The sequence below is a fragment of the Oncorhynchus mykiss genome, chromosome 8, assembly GCF_057628025.1.
Source record: "Oncorhynchus mykiss isolate SJ-2025 chromosome 8, ASM5762802v1, whole genome shotgun sequence".
In the NCBI taxonomy this organism is placed as follows: Eukaryota; Metazoa; Chordata; class Actinopteri; order Salmoniformes; family Salmonidae; genus Oncorhynchus; species Oncorhynchus mykiss.
The window spans coordinates 78,086,718-78,102,902 of record NC_143029.1 but is presented as its reverse complement, the minus strand read 5'-3'; positions in this window follow the sequence as shown (position 1 = coordinate 78,102,902).

Below are 16,185 nucleotides of genomic sequence, written 5' to 3'. Positions count from 1 at the left end.
GGCAGAAAGTTAGGCGAGTTTTGCCTGGAAATGTGTGCAGTTCCTGTTGCAATAACATCCATTCAAGACTAACTGGAACCTTACTTGTAAGTAGTCCTCATAGCAGCACAACCAGTCAACCTAAACAAAGTGACATGATTCAACAGTAGGCTATTTGGTCTACAGTTCATCATAGTGTTTTAAACAATACAACAGCTGCAAAATACATCCACAATGCACTTTATTTGCAACCTGACATAGAGACAAATTCCATAGATTAATATAGATTAGGGGAATATCTTCACACCCCTTGACTCCCTAATGGATAAAAGCATGTTTGCTCTCTTCAGAAGAAAAACTGTCCAGCTTCAAAGGAAGCAATCTTTCCTCCTTTCCTCTCTTTCTCTATTGAGAAGAAAATAAAATGTTGTTAATTCTTCTTTCTCATTATGCTGAGAATGTTCCAAAGCCAAGATACTATCCTTCTATGCAAAATAACCACCGGACAACCACACTCTCACCAAGTTGTAAGAAACATGGTTCTCAGAACATTAGGTGCTAGCTGGGTTGTCTCTCCACCTTTTCCATTACAACCTACACCACTCACTGATATAAACTGTGGGGAGAATTGAAATAACATATTGAAATAGAAAAGAGGAAACCATTATATGCCAAGTGAATCAATCATCCCTGAGATTTTTATGAGAAGAAATGGTTCTCGGCAGAGATTTGTAGATCCTATTGAAGATGCATGTCAATAAGTACTGGCAAGTCATCATATTATTTATGATCCATTGCAATCATCTGAGTCAGGGCAGATAGTGTTAAACCCTCAGTACAGTGTCTCAGACTTCATTAAAAACAAGAGCATACTGTTAAGTTCAGGGCACAAGGCAGATGCATCAGACACCCACTTTCCATATTCCATAACTTGAATAACATTTTGGTTGCGTTGTTAGTCATTATTTTCAGATTACTAACAAGGTGTCTGTAACTAAAACGTACTACAGTGTTTAATCCTTGGTTGGCAAATATAGGCCCAAGTTACGGAGTTTGCTACCAATGATGACTGTAAACTAAGCCAGAACATGACGTCAATAAAAAATGTCAATGTACTTGAGAGGTATGATTGATAAATTCATTGTAGTGTGGTCCATACATTGGCCATAGTGACTGCTCATGTTCATGTGTTGTAGCTTGGCTGACAAAACTCACATAGTACACAGCAAGGGAGATCTGATGTGTTTTTCATTTTCAAAATGTACTACAGTATTTAATCCATGGTTGGCAAATGTCCCAGGTTACAGAGTTTGTTACCAATGATGACTGTAAACTAAGCCGGAGAGTGCCAAACATTAGTACAGTTTCCTCCTGACTACAAAGTCCCTCTAGCTATCACGACTAACGACTTGGGGCAATATAAATCCAATAGATGGTGATTATTATTATTATACCATACAAAATCATTACATAATCCACCACTGTATAATTTGTTTCAGGTAAAATATACACCATTTTTCTATCATATTTTGATAATACATTTTGGGGATGACCAAAAAAAAGTACAAATTAGATCTGATTGTCAAAATGAAATACATTTATTTACGTGGAGATTGGATCATTAAACAGCAACACAAATAAATTATGCTAAAAATACATTTCATAAATATCCAATCTTCATAACCCCTCTGTCATGCCCTGACCATAGTTTGCTTTGTATGTTTATATGTTATGTTTGGTCAGGGTGTGATCTGAGTGTGTATTCTATGTTGGATGTCTAGTTTGTCTGTTTCTGTGTTTGGCCTGATATGGTTCTCAATCAGAGGCAGGTGTTAGTCGTTGTCTCTGATTGGGAACCATATTTAGGTAGCCTGTTTTGTCATTGTGGGTTGTGGGTGATTGTCTATGTTAGTTGCTTGTGTCAGCACAGTTCTTATAGTGTCACGGTTGTTTTTCATTTATTGTTTTGTATTCAGTGTTTTCTTTAATTAAAATATCACCATGAACACATACCACGCTGCATTTTGTTCCAATTCTTAGAGATCGTGACACCCTCCATCTTCCAAAATAACCTCCACTTGCAGTTCTCTTGCTATTTCTGTGTTCACCCATCCATTTCTTCCCCTCGTGTTCTTCAACACCATCATAGGTCATAGGGGTAGATACAGTACATTGTTAAAAATGATTCACATTACTTAATAAAATACACAATCTCATCGTCATACTCAATATTTAGTGATTAAGTCTTTAAATTAAGTCATTTCTTTGGAGAAAGTCAGTTCTACTAGCAGTTACACTAATTTAAATCTGAGACTGTTGCTTCCTATTAGCCTTTCACGCGATCATGCCGACCCAAACTGCTCTGAACTGGCACGGCTATTTCACATTCCTTTCCAGCATGATTCCTGCAACTATGGTGGATGCGTAACCAGTCCAGTGCAGCTTGGCTCAAGTCTACACAGCACGGTTCAGTAGTGAGAAAATGGACAAATATGAAAATGAGTCAATGTGTTTCTTCAGAATTCCTGCTTTCATTATTTAAAGGGGTAATCTCAAATCCCATCAATAACACAGCAGCCACTCCACCACTGTTTTGGTAAATAGCTGAGGGATGGGGCTGAAGAAATGTAACCACTGAAATGTATAGGCAAATCTATTGATGCAAGGACTGACCATCCATAAGATCAAAATTTGATGCTATAAAAAGCTCTAGTGCTATTAGCCTATTAAGCTAGTTAGAATCTGCTAATCGACAAAGTACCCAAACAAAGGAAATGTAGAGTGATGCGCAGCAGCATCAAACTACAGGCCCCTATCAAGACCAACAGCGATGATTCTACCGAGCTCCAGCTAGCTCTGTGTGCAGAGCCTACCCACCCTAACAGCTCCATAGCTTCCTCCACCTCCAACTGTTCCTGATGAGCCAGGTTAGACTAGCATCCTACCCTAGCCATGGGTTTTCTGTCCAAAAATGTGTTTTCAGACTGAAAATGCTCACTCTGGCTCCAATGAGGACAAATGGACCCCACTTGATATCCTGCAAAGATTCCATTGGCCTCTCTCCGCTATGCCGATGCTGAAACATGGACTGACTGCACTGAAACATGGACTGACTTTTGCGGTGTTTACAACTACAACTCATTTTCCACTTCGACAAATGTGATCAGTTTTTATCAACATCTTGCTTTAGGGTGCTGCCCATGGTGCTGATTAAACCTGTCACTTGTTGGTCAAAATATGTTTTTTACTGGGGAAGGGTACCAAAAAATGTCTGCAACATTGAAGGTCCCCAAGAACACAGTGGCCATTGGAAATGTGGTTGAATCTGCTCTTGAAATTCACTGCTCGACAGAGACCTTACAGATAATTGGGATGTGTGTAGGGTACAGATGTTGCGTAGTCATTTAAAAATCATGTTAAACACTACTATTGCACACAGAGTGAGTCCATGCAACGTACTATGTGGCTTGTTGAAGATGCACTATACAGAAATCGCTCCGAGATTTCCTGGTTGCCAAAATTCGAATAGTTTGCCTAATTTCAGTTTATGGGACAAAACAAGCAAGTATAGTGTAGAGAATCATTGTAACATCTAAACTGCTGTGAAATATATTTTACATAACCAAAAATATTGTATTTTCAGCTATTTGAAGCTGGTATACAAAACTGAAAGTTAAAGATGCAAAAAGAAAAGTTAAGAACGGGAAGCATTGAATAGCGAAAATAGAACAGATCTACTGCTTCGTAGACTTGCTTTCAATGAGAATGACAGATCTATAACACACATTTCTATTTGAATTTCGTCAGATCGCCCCAAAAAGTTACATACTACAGCTTCAAGCACATTTTTCCTCCTGAACATATTTAGGCTAGCCATAACAAAAGGTTTAATACTTATAGACTCAAGACATTTCAGCTTTTCATTTTTTATTAGTTTGTAAACATTTCGAAAAACATAATTCCACTTTGATATTATGGGGTATTATTGAGTGTAGATCAATGACACAAAATCTAAATTTAATCAATTTAATATTCAGACAAACACAACAAAATGTGTAAAGGTTCCAGGGTTGTGAATACTTTCTGAAGGCACTGTAGAGTACAGTACAGATGAGGGAGAGACTCGTGACAACAAAGCCAGACAAGGAGCAGATAAAATACAGTGATTGGCATTTGATAAAGGCAGGAGATAGATGGGTCACCTCAGATGAATAGTCATAGCTTACTTGTGTTGAAAAACTAAGGTGTAAAGAATGTAAGTACAGTGACACGGCACTGTGAATTTAAAAGCACTTCTTTGATTGATTAGTGTTGAATTTTGAATGTCGCACCAGAAAATGTGCCAATTCGTCATCAATATAATCTTTCCTCAGCTTTTAAAAATGTACAGTAAATTGTTTGAATGCATCCAGTGCTTTGCAGAAGTACTCAACCCCTAGGCATTTTTCTTATTTTGTTGCATTACAGCCTGTAATTTAAATTGATTTTTATTGGGATTTCATGTAATGTATATACAAGTAATAGTCCAAATTGGTGAAAAGAAATGAAAAAAATAACTTGTTTCAAATGATTTATTTTTGTTAATAACCTGAAAAGTGGTGCGTGCGTATGTATTCAGCCCCTTTGCTAAGAAGCCCATGAATAATATCTGGTGCAACCAATTACCTTCAGAAGTCACATAATTACTTAAATAAATGCCACCTGTGTGCAATCTAAGTATCACATTGTCTGTCACATGATCTCAGTATACAGTTGAATTCGAAATGTTTGCACACACTTAGGTTGGAGTCATTAAAACTCATTTTCAAATACTCCTCAAATGTCTTGTTAAAAACTTCTTAGGGCTGCAATCCCGTTAACAGGATGATATGACAACAGCCAGTGAAAGTGCAGGGCGCCAAATTAAAAACAACAGAAATCTCATAATTAAAAGTCCTCAAACATACATGTATCTTATACCTTTTTAAAGGTAATCTTGTTGTTAATCCCTCCATAGTGTCCGATTTCAAATAGGATTTATGGCGAAAGCACCACAAAAGATTATGATAGGTCACCACCAAGCCACAGAAAAACACAGCCATTTTTCCAGCCAAAGAGAGGAGTCACAAAAGGCACAAATAGAGAGAAAATTAATCCCTAACCTTTGATGATCTTCATCAGATGACACTCATAGGACGTCATGTTACACAATACATGTCTGTTTTGTTTGATAAAGTTAATATTTATATAAAAAAATCTGAGTTTACATTGGCGCGTTACGTTCACTAGTTCCAAAAACATCCAGTGATTTTGCATAGCCACATCGATTCAACAGAAGTACTCATCATAAATGTAGATGATAATACAAGTTATAGATATACCTCTCCTTAATGCAACCGCTGTGTCAGATTTTTTAAAAACTGCAATAATCTGAGACGGCGCTCAGAAAGATAATCAAATTAGCCGCCATGTTGGAGTAGAAACCAGAAATGACATGATAAATATTCCTGTACCTTTGATGATCTTCATCAGAATGCACTCCCAGGAATCCAAGGTCCACAATAAATGCTTGATTTGTTCGATAATGTCTGTTATTTATTTCCAAGTAGCTGTTTTTGTTAGCGTGTTTGGTATACATATCCAAACGCTCGTGCATTACTTCGGACAAAAACTTCAAAAAGTTATATTACAGGTCGCAGAAACATTTCAAACTAAGTATAGAATCAATCATTAGGATGTTTATCACAAATATTCTAAAGGTTCCACCCGGAGAATTCCTTTGTGTCTACAGAAGCAATGGAACGCAAGTCGATATCAAATGGAATGCGCGTGACCAGGAAATGGCCCTCTGCCAGTAACCTGACTCATTCAGCTCTTATTCAGTCCCACAACACAGTAGAAGCCTCATTCAAGTTTCTAAAGACGGTTGACATCTAGTGGAAGCCCTAGGAAGCAACTTCATTCATATCCCAATGTGAATTCAATAGGGCCTGGGTTGAAAATATACAAACCTCAGAATTCTCACTTACTGTTTGGATTTCATCTCAGGTTTTTGCCTGCCATATGAGTTCTGTTATACTCACAGACATCATTCAAACAGTTCTAGACACTTCAGAGTGTTTTCTATCCAATATTATTATACTAATAATATATTAGCAACTGAGAATGAGGAGCAGGCCGTTTACTCTGGGCACCTCTGGGCACCTTTCATCAAAGCTACTCAATACTGCCCCTGCAGCCATAAGTTTAACAAACTATATTTTTGGCATGACGGTTAGGACATCCACTTTGTGCATGACACAAGTAATTTTTCCAAAAATTGCTTACAAACAGATTATTTCACTGTATCACAAATTCAGTGGGTCAGAAGTTTACATACACTAAGTTGACTGTGCCTTTAAACAGCATGGAAAATTCCAGTAAATTATGTCATGGCTTTAGATGCTTCTGATAGGCTAATTGACATAATTTAAGTCAATTGGAGGTGTACCTGTGGATGTATTTCAAGGCCTACCTTCAAACTCAGTGCCTCTTTTCTTGACATCATGGGATAATCTAAAGAAATCAGCCAAGACCTCAGAAAAAAAATTGAGACCTCCACAAGTCTGGTTCATCCTTGAGAGCAATTTCCAAACGCCTGAAGGTGCCACGTTCATCTGTACAAACAATAGTATGCAAGTATAACCACCATGGGAACACGCAGCCGTTCTACCGCTCAGGAAGGAGATACGTTCTGTCTCCTAAAGATGAACGTACTTTGGTGCGAAAAGAGCAAATCAATCCCAGAACAGCAGCGAAGGACCTTGTGAAGATGCTGGAGGAAACAGGTACAAAAGTATCTATATTCACAGTAAAACGAGTCCAATATCGATATAACCTGAAAGGCCGCTCAGCAAGGACGAAGCCACTGCTACAAAACCGCCATAAAAAAGCCAGACTATGGTTTGCAACTGCTCATGGGGACAAAGATCGTACTTTTTGGAGAAATGTCCTCTGGTCTGATGAAACAAAAATATAACTGTTTGGCCATAATGGCCATCGTTATGTTTGTAGGAAAAAGGGGGATGCTTGCAAGCCGAAGAACACCCATCCCAACCGTGAAGCACGGGGGTGGCAGCATCATGTTGTGGGGGTCCTTTGCTGCAGGGGGGACTGGTGCATTTCACAAAATAGATGGCATCATGAGGCAGGTAAATTAGGTTGATATATTGAAGCAACATCTCAAGAGATCTGTCATGAAGTTAAAGATTGGTCGCAAATGGGTCTTCCAAGTGGACAATGACCCCAAGCATACATCCAAAGTTGTGGCAAAATGGATTAAGGACAACAAAGTCAAGGTATTGGAGTGGCCATCACAAAGCCCTGACCTCAATCCCATAGAAAAGTTGTGGGCAGATGTGAAAAAGCACGTGAGAGCAAGGAGGCCTACAAACCTGACTCAGTTACTCCAGCTCTGTCAGGAGGAATGGGCCAAAATTCACCCAACTTATTGTGGGAAGCTTGTGGAAGGTGACACGAAACGTTTAACCCAAGTTATTAAACAATTTAAAAACAATGTTACCAAATACTAATTGAGTGTATGTAAACTTCTGACCCACTTGGAATGTGATGAAAGAAATAAAAGCTGAAATAAATAATTCTCTCTGCTATTATTCTGACATTTCACATTCTTCAAATAAAGTGGTGATCCTAACTGACCTAAAAGAGGTAATCTTTACTAGGATTAAATATCAGGAATTGTGAAATACTGAGATTAAATGTATTTGGCTAAGGTGTATGTAAACTTCCGGCTTCAGCTGTATTTTCACCTGTCCTGAAAGGTCCCAGATTCTGCAACACCACTAAGCAAGGGGCACCGCCAAGCAAGCGGCACTATGATGACCAAGGAGCTCTCCAAACAGGTCATGGACAAAGTTGTGGAGAAGTACAGATAAGGGTTGGGTTATAAAAAAATATCCGAAACTTTGAACATACCTACAGCGCACCATTAAATCCATTATTAAAAAATGGAAAGAATATAGCAGGACCGCTACCTCCACCTTTATGCAAGGAGGAGCAGGAGGAGCACTGCCAGAGCCCTGCAAAATGACCTCCAGCAGGCCACAAATGTGCATGTGTCTTCTCAAACGGTCAGACACAGACTCCATGAGGGTGGTATGAGGGCCCGACGTCCACAGGTGGGGGTTGTGCTTACAGCCCAACACCATGGAGGACGTTTGGCATTTGCCAGAGAACACCAAGATTGGCAAATTCGCCATTGGCTCCCTGTGCTCTTCACAGATGAAAGCAGGTTCACACTGAGCACATGTTACTGTAATTTAATTATGCCAATGTGTTTTCATTCATTGAAAACCCTTAATCTATTTTATGAGAATTTGTAAGATTCTTGTTTGCATAAAATAGACGGAGACCAGCCATTTCAATAATAGGTAACAGAATTTATTCTTGGAGCGCGCTACCACGTTACCACGAGCAACAGTTTATATACAATAACATGACGTCATTTCATTGCTTAACAGAATCCCCTCCTCTCGACCGGGACAAAGTGAGGTTAATAGTTCATTCTAACTTACTAACACACACACAGGTCACACAACATAACTGAATTAACTTTTGACCCATCAACATTATCGATCACCACTTATCTGACAGTTCTAATTAACAGAGAACCTAGGAATGCACTCAGCCTTATCTAAAACACCCCAGAGCTCAGTTCCGTCGGTTCAACCATAGGTTAACTACCTTATCTTCTTACTTAATCCACAACACATTCGTTTCTGCCTCATTGGAATGGTGTTCATTAACCTTAATTACTCCTTGTCCGTGTCACACAATCCCTTCTTATGAACTCATATTGTTAATCAGATATAATAAAACAGAGTATATGTTAACTTAGTTACAGTTCCATTGAAAATGATTTGTTCAGTCATTTAATCATAATTTTCCCAACAGCACGTGACAGACATGACAGAGTCGGGAGACGCCGTGGAGAACGTTCTGCTGCCTGCAACATCCTCCAGCATGACCGGTTTGGCGGTGGGTCAGTCATGGTGTGGGGTGGCATTTCTTTGGGGGGCCGCACAGCTCTCCATGTGCTCGCCAGAGATAGCCTGACTGCCATTAGGAACCGAGATGAGATCCTCAGACCCCTTGTGAGACCATATGCTGGTGCGGTTGGCCCTGGGTTCCTCCTAATGCAAGACAATGCTAGACCTCATGTGGCTGGAGTGTGTCAGCAGTTCCTGCAAGAGGAAGGCATTGATGCTATGGACTGGCCCGCCCGTTCCCCAGACCTGAATCGAATTGAGCACATCTGGGACATCATGTCTCGCTCCATCCACCAACTTCACGTTGCACCACAGACTGTCCAGGAGTTGGCGGATGCTTTAGTCCAGGTCTGGGAGGAGATCCCTCAGGAGACTATCCGCCACCTCATCAGGAGCATGCCCAGGCGTTGTAGGGAGGTCATACAGGCACGTGGAGGCCACACACACTACTGAGCCTCATTTTGACTTGTTTTAAGGACATTACATCAAAGTTGGATCATCCTGTAGTGTGGTTTTCCACTTTAATTTTGAGTGTGACTCCAAATCCAGACCTCCATGGGTTAATAAATTTGATTTCCATTGATCATTTTTGTGTGATTTTGTTGTCAGCACAACAACATTTTGTTGTCAACTATGTAAAGAAAAAAGTATTTAATAAGAATATTTCATTCATTCAGATCTAGGATGTGTTATTTTAGTGTTCCATTTATATATTTGAGCAGTGTAGTTTATTCTTTACTCATTCATTTTATACAACCATTAGATGGGAGCCTCATAACATGGTTATGGTAATGTGGCTGTATTGTCTCATGAGTTTCACAAAATTGTACCAAACGGACCAGTTCGTAGCTGGATTCTTCACCGATCTTTTATACATTCTCCAGAACATAAATATTGTTTGGACCTCCAGGTCTGTGAGGTGGAAGGAATTCCTTTCTTCTCTCTATGAAAACTCTATGAAAACTCTCTCTCTCTCTATACTCTGAGGAGAGGATCTCTTCTATGAATTTACGACCTCTCTGACCACAGCAGCCTGGGTGTATGCGACAGAGAGAGGGAGATTGTTCAGAGGTAGGGGAATGGTGCTCGCTGTGTCCAAAGAGGGCAACGTCATGACAATATTGGTACTCTGGTCAGATGAGACTAAAATTGAGATTTTTGGCTATCAAGGAAAACGCTATGTCTGGCTCAAACCCAAGACCTCCCATCACCCCGAGAACACCATCCCCACAGTGAAGCATGGTGGTGACAGCATCATGCTTTGGGGATGTCTTTCATCGGCAGGGACTGGGAAACTGGTCAGAATTGAAGCAATGATTGATGGTGCTAAATACAGGGAAATTCTTGCAGGAAACCTGTTTCAGTCTTCCAGAGATTTGAGACTGGGACGGAGATTCAACTTCCAGCAGGACAATGACCCTAAGCATACTACTAAAGCAACACATGAATGGTTTATTATGGGGAAACATTTAAATGTCTTGGAATGGCCTAGTCAAAGCCCAGACCTCAATCCAATTGAGAATCTGTGGTATGACTTAAAGATTGCTGTACACCAGCGGAACCCATCCAACTTGTAGAGCTGGAGCAGTTTTGCCTTGAAGAATGGGCAAAAATCCCAGTGGTTTGATGTGCCAGGCTTATAGAAACATACGCGACTTGCAGCTGTATTTGCTGCAAAAGGTGGCTCTACAAAGTATTGACTTTGGGGGGGTGAATAGTTATGCACGCTCAAGTTATTTTTTTTTGTCTTATTTCTTGTTTGTTTCACAAGAAACATATGTTGCATCTTGAAAGTGGTAGGCATGTTGTGTAAATCAAATGATACAAACCCGCCCAAAATCCATTTAATTCCGGGTTGTAGGGCAACAAAATAGGAAAAATGCCAAGGGAGGTGAATACTTTCGCAAGCAACTGTATAATCAGTTTTTTTTTAACTGTTGCACAAATGCTAAATCAAAACCCCAAGTCATATTAATAATACTAATTTCTTCATGCTATAAAGGATAGCAGCTCGCTGCTGATTTTAATTAGCTCCTGAAACATGGTCCAGACAACGGCCTAGTTACTGGTGGGGGTGTACAGGAACCCATATAGCGGTAGACATTTGTGATGTCCACCTCTCACAGCAGGTCATTGATGGAAATAGAATTGTTCATTCGGATGGTACTGTCTGATAGAGAAAGACAACTGACCAAAAAGACAATAAGAAATTAGTGATAAACGATTGATGTTGTCTAAAGCAAGAATATGACTTAAAATATGTCTCTAGGGTATGTGGGACGCTAGCGTCCCATCTGGCCAACATCCAGTGAGGTTGCAGAGCGCCAAATTCAATTACAGAAAGGCTCATTATAAAAATGAACTTCTTGCCCAGAACATACCTAGCCCAGAACATAGCCCAGTTGACAAATTATTACAAACAGTAACCAGCCAAGCAGACGCATTACAAAACTCAGAAATAGAGAGAAAATGAATCCCTTAGCTTTGATGATCTTCATATGGTGGCAATCATTTACTCAATAAATGTTCCTTTTGTTCGATGAAGTCTCCTTATATCCAAAAACCTCCGCTTTGTTAGCGCGTTTTCTTCAGTAATCCACAGGCTCAAACTCAGCCAAAACAATCAGACAAAAAATCCAAATTGTATCCATAAAGTTCATAGAAACATGTCAAACAATGTTTATATTCAATCCTCAAGTTGTTTTTTAGCCTAAATGATCTATAATATTTCAACCGGACAATAACGTCGTCAATATAAAAGGTAAACAAGCAATGCACATGTGCCTGAACAAACTCTGCGTCACGTTAGGGTCCACTCGTTCAGACTGGTCTTACTCCCTCATTTATAAGAATACAAGCCTGAAATGATTTCTAAAGACTGTTGACATCTAGTGGAAGGCATAGGAACTGCAAATGGAGTCCTAAGTCAATGGATACTGTAATGGCATTGAATAGAAAACTACTTCCTGAATGGATTTTTCTCTGATTTTCGCCTGCTAAATCAGTTCTGTTATACCCCCCCCACCAAGCAAAAATGCATTGAATCATTAGGCTAACAATATTTCCATCCAACCATTTTTATGCGAGTAAAGTGCATGTTGGATTAAAAAACTCACGACAGGTCTGATGGAAAAAGCAATTGTCGGTAAACGTTCCTAAATGTTGACAAAACAAAAATGATCTACGTTCGAAACAAATGAAGTGACAAATGGCAGTGGAAACTATTTTTTTGCATAACTGTTGATAGAATAACCATCATGTTGCGTTAAAATCACCGTCACATGATGATATGTTGTGTCAGCACATTACATTTGAAGTTATGCAGGAGAAGACCTAGGGATCATGTACACTGTAGGTAGTTGTGTAAGATGCCACCACCCTGTTGTGTTTTTCAGAGTACCTGACGCACACATACGTAAGAGCCCACATGCACAGACACCTGCTTTGCATATTCCACTGAAGAGTATGCAGGTAGTGTAGAATAATACCCAATTGTTAAGAACAAAGGTCAATTGCTGACACACACACAAAAAAAATGTTTTTGGAAGGGCTGGCCCCTTGGTTTCAGTGAAGGGACATCTTAACGCAACATTACACAATGCCATTCTAGACAATTCTGTGATTGCAACTTTGTGGCAACAGTTTGGGGAAGGCATTTCCTATTTCAGCATGACATTGTACCTGTGCAAATAGCGAGGTCCATTACAGAAATGGTTTGTCGAGATTGGTGTGGCAGAACTAGACTGGCCTGCACAGTCCTAGAACAGTCCCACTTCCCAGAAGTGAAGGCTGTTAAAGAAGCGAAGTGGGGACCAACTCCATATTAATGCCGAGGATTTTGGAATGAGATGTTCGACAAGCAGGTGTCCACATACTTTTGGTCATGTAGTGTATCTCATAAGGCCTTATTTTGAGGCCTTACTTTGAGGCCTAGTTTTACCTTAACACAGTGGCCTGAAACGTATTGTTTACAGGCCACATCAAATCACATTATGCTGGCTTGCAAAGTGTTGTGTAAATTCCTATTGGAATCCAGCCAGAGTTAGGATATTTCAGTTGGAATTTTCATTCACCTGCAACCTGCATGCAGAATGACCGTCAGGGTTATTAACATTGATAATGTAGATCATTTAAACCTTTGCTGCAGTGAGCTAAATCAGGGCCACACCGAGTGATCTTGGTAGTCTTTTAAACAAATCTATATTGAAACAAAAGTATACACCTCACACAAATGGTTATGGGCTTTAAAGAAATAAGACACATGTAACATGTCAGATATAGAGTTGAAATGTTTTCCATGTTGAGTTTGCATCCCAAAATTACACTTTATATCAGTGTTTCCCAAGCCTGGTCCTCGAGCACCCTCAACAGTACACATTCTCATTGTAGCCCTGAAGAAACACACCTGATTCAACTAGTCAACTAATCATCAAGCCCTCAATAAGTTGAATCAGGCGTGTTTGTCCAGGGCTACATTGAGAATGTGTACTGGAGGACCAGGGTTGGGAAACACTGCTTTATACGGTATACTTCACAGAAGACTGAAATATAACAAAACTGTTTAATTAACATTGTTTTTTTTTAAACAATCTTTATTTATTATTAAATTATGAAAAATATGAATAATGTTCCACCCATGAGGCTAAAGAGGGGGTTTTTGGATATTGACTGCAGGAAAGGTCTACGCTGGAACAACAATTTCAGTAACAGGTGCAACAAATCTAACTAACTGATTGGATAAGCTTAGAAAATGTTACTTATCTTTGTGTAGCATAAGATTAATCAATCAATGTACAATTAAAAACGCATAATAAAAACAATCCTAATAATTCCACATGCAGTGGAGCATGCTGGGAAATATAATTATGGGCTTGGTTTTGATGGGACTGTTTTACTCTCCACAGAGTAAAACTGACAATCACACTGGTTATTGACACCAACACTGAGGTTATTTTACACCAATGAGTGTTATTTTAACACTTACAGATTTCATTTCAAATCTGAATCAACACTAGAAATGTTACACTGAAAAATCAACACTAGGTAACATTGGCAAATGTGCTGTGGATATCACATGATGTATGTTTTAGCATGCACTGTACGTACAAGATGTTCAAATAAACCTAAACTTATATTAAACCTAGCATGATGTTCCCAATAGATAGCTCAAGCTCTAACAAGTTAACAAGTTGGCAATAACCAAACTCACTTCTGTCGTTACTCTCTTTTTTCTTTCTAATTCATGAAACGTAAGACTTTTGCAATAGCTTAAATGACATCTTCATTCAGCTAAACGTTTCTAAATGACCAAACTGCTCCTAAAATCACTAGCCATTACTTCTGCTTTTCATTTTTCGAGGAATCACAATGACTAATGCAGAACTAAGTATAGAGCTGCCCAAATTCCAGAGAATTAGTGCGTTTTCAAACATGAATTCAAGACATTGGTAATTAGTTTTTCACCATTTCACCTGAATGATTCTGTTATTCAATGACCACAACAAAAACAAAAATGCTGTCTGAAGACAGGCCGTGCCTTGAAAGCCATGACTATCTAGGGGGTGTGACTCAGTACCTACACCCTCAACCTGTTTCCTGTCATGCCAAGTGCATGTGTAACACAAACAGAGACACAAAAGACACAATGCCGTATCTAAGGAAATCACTGCGACGGGTGCATCTCAATAGTGTGAGGCAAGAAATTTCAGAATTTACTATGACTTGCAAAGTTTCGCCTTTTTATCTACAAGGACATCTTTTCGCTCAATTCCTATCTTTACCAAATCTTCCTGGATGTAGCCTACAAGTGCAATCAAATCGAAGTTTAGTGGACACATACACAGCTTAGCAGATGCAGCAAAATGCTAACGTTACTGGCTCCTAACAATGCAGTAAAATGTAAATCGAGTACACAAAGAAATTCTATAATAATCATTATAATCTGAAGTACAGAAGAATGCAGTCTGCACACTGTAAAAATACATCCTCCATATTCACTGTTCAGGTTAGCCTTTTTGCCCTATAAGATGTTAGTGTCAGCTTCCCCTAGGCCAACCATACCCATATTTGGGTAGGAACTTCCCTGAAGGTTTGGAGGGGGGAAAGGAAGGAGGGCTGAGCAAATTTGTGTAGTCACCAGCACATGATCTCATGACCTCACAGCATGCACATCTGCTGACATCATTACCAGTAGACCACATCACCCCACCATGACACACATACACACACTCACACACATGCACAAACAGACCCCAAGTACTAACCGCTCCATATTGGACATCACAATCTGGTCATGGTAGGAAAAACAGAAGTATGGCACTTTCTAACCACAAATGTGAGTTTTACCACTGAACTTGACCTGAAACCCTAGCCCTGGGTTCAGTTTCATTCAATGGACTGGGCCCGTCCACATTTAGGTGCCTCTATGACTTATGGTAGAACCATCCCCCTAACCTAAATCGAACATTACTACTAAATATTCCAACACTAGAGAAATTCATAGGCCTAAATTCAACTAGCTGGTGTTCTAGTCTTTAATTTCTATGTTGGTGTGAGTATGGTTCCCAATTGGAGGCAGCTGATGATCGTTGCCTCTAATTGGGGATCATACTTAGTGTGGTCCTTTTCCCACCTGCGTTGTGGGATATTGTCTGTTTTGTGCCTATGTGTGCTATGTACTGCACATTCGTTAATTCTTTGTTGTTTTGAAGTTTCACTGTACTCTACTCTACTCACCCTGCGCCTTGGTCCACTCATTCTTACGACGAACGTGACAAAATATCCCACCACTACAGGACCAAGCAGCGTGCCCAGGAGCTAAAGGAGAGTTGGACATGGGAGGAAATACTGAGTGGATGCGAGACCCTTCCTTGGCGGGAGTCGCCAAGGAGTATAGGAGGACAGCGACGACGCCGGGGTCCACGGCCACAAACAGCCAAAGTACAACCCCAAGATTTTTGGGGGGAGGCACAAGGGGCGGTCGGCCGAGTCGAGAGCCAGAGACCATCTGGGAGTCGATGGAGCAGTTGGAGGAGGGAGATCGGAGAGAGATGTTGGTTAGGTGTATTCTGCACCGCACGCGCCCTGAAGAGCGTGTCACCAGTCCGGTGCCACCTGTACCAGTTCCACGCACCAGGCCTCCAGTGCGCCTCCCCAGCCGGGTACGTCCTGTGCCGGCTCC